A 2,320-nucleotide genomic window follows, 5' to 3' on the forward strand; every position below is an offset into this window, starting at 1 on the left:
AGTGAACTGTTAGAACGTGACACATGCCAGGGTACCTCTCACTGTCTGGGTGATATTATCCTCGTGTACAAATCAGCAAGTGCACTGTTAGAACAGGACACATGGCAGGATACCGCTCACTGACTGGGTGATATATACATCGTGTGTACATATCAGCAAGTGCACTGTTAGAACAGGACACATGGCAGGATACCGCTCACTGTCTGGGAGATATTATCCTCGTGTACAAATCAGCAAGTGCACTGTTAGAACAGGACAAATGGCAGGATACCTCTCACTGTCTGGGTGATATATACATCATGTGTACAAATCAGCAAGTGCACTGTTAGAACGTGACACATGGCAGGGTACCTCTCACTCTCTGGGTGATATTTACCTTATGCATACAAATCAGCAAGTGCACTGTTAGAACAGGACACATGGGAGGGTACCTCTCACTGTCTGGGTGATATATACATCATGTGTACAAATCAGCAAGTGCACTGTTAAAACAGGACACATGGCAGGGTACATCTCACTGTCTGGGTGATATATACATCATGTGTACAAATCAGCAAGTGCACTGTTAAAACAGGACACATGGCAGGGTACATCTCACTGTCTGGGTGATATATACATCATGTGTACAAATCAGCAAGTGCACTGTTAGAACAGGACACATGGCAGGGTACCTCTCACTGTCTGGGTGGAATATACATCATGTGTACAAATCAGCAAGTGCACTGTTAGAACAGGACACATGGCAGGGTACCTCTCACTGTCTGGGTGATATATACATCATGTGTTCAAATCAGCAAGTGCGCTGTTAGAACAGGACACATGGCAGGGTACCTCTCACTGTTTGGGTGATATTTACATCATGTGTACAAATCAGTAAGTGCGCTGTTAGAACAGGACACATGGCAGTGTACCTCTCACTGTCTGGGTGATATATACATCATGTGTACTAATCAGCAAGTGCACTGTTAGAACGTGACACATGGCAGTGTACCTCTCACTGTCTGGGTGATATATACATCATGTGTACATATCAGCAAGTGCAATGTTAGAACAGGACACATGGCAGGGTACCTCTCACTGTCTGGGTGATATTATCCTCGTGTACAAATCAGCACTTGCACTGTTAGAACAGGACACATGGCAGTGTACCTCTCACTGTCTGGGTGATATTTACCTTATGCGTACAAATCAGCAAGTGCACTGTTAGAACAGGACACATGGCAGGGTACCTCTCACTGTCTGGGTGATATATACATCATGCGTACAAATCAGCAAGTGCACTGTTAGAACAGGACACATGGCAGGGTACCTCTCACTGTCTGGGTGATATTTACCTTATGCATACAAATCAGCAAGTGCACTGTTAGAACAGGACACATGGCAGGGTACCTCTGACTGTCTGGGTGATATATACATCATGTGTACAAATCAGCAAGTGCACTGTTAGAACAGGACACGTGGCAGGGTACATCTCACTGTCTGGGTGATATATACATCATGTCTACAAATCAGCAAGTGCACTGTTAGAACAGGACACATGGCAGGGTACCTCTCACTGTCTGGGTGATATATACATCATGTGTACAAATCAGCAAGTGCACTGTTAGAACAGGACACATGGCAGGATACCTCTCACTGTCTGGGTGATATTTACCTTATGTGTACAAATCAGCAAGTGCACTGTTAGAACAGGACACATGGCAGGGTACTGCATGTTTGCAAATCAGCAGGTGTACTGTTAATACGGATAACATATTGTTCCCTTGAGTGCAGGGCAAAAAAGATACAAACTTATGTGAGGCATTCAACAGGGTGTGCAAAAAGGATACAAACTAATGTGAAGTATGCAATAGGGTGAGTTAAACAGATAAAAATTAATTTGAGGCATACAGTACGATGTGCACATAGGATATAAACTAATGTGAGGTATACAGTACGATGTGCACAGAAGACACAAACTAATATGAGACAGATGGAAGTCTTCCCATCAGTGTCTGGGTGATATTTGCCTCGTGTACAAATCAACAAGTGCAATGTTTGAACAGAACACATGGCAGGGCACCCTCAATGTCTGGATGATATTTACCTCATGTTTGCAAATCAGCAGGTGTAGTGTTAATACAGAACAGATAACATATTGTACCCTTGAGTGAGATTTACCTCATGAGTGTGGATGTACTGTTAGAAGAGGATAGATAACACAGTGTACCCCTCTGTAAAATAAAAAGAAAGTAACTCCGAATATTGAAGTGATAATATAAGTCTGTGTTTCTATCACTATGTTTGTGCCATCATCAGGAAATGTATATGGTAAAGAATA

Source organism: Liolophura sinensis, chromosome 2, assembly GCF_032854445.1.
Source record: "Liolophura sinensis isolate JHLJ2023 chromosome 2, CUHK_Ljap_v2, whole genome shotgun sequence".
In the NCBI taxonomy this organism is placed as follows: Eukaryota; Metazoa; Mollusca; class Polyplacophora; order Chitonida; family Chitonidae; genus Liolophura; species Liolophura sinensis.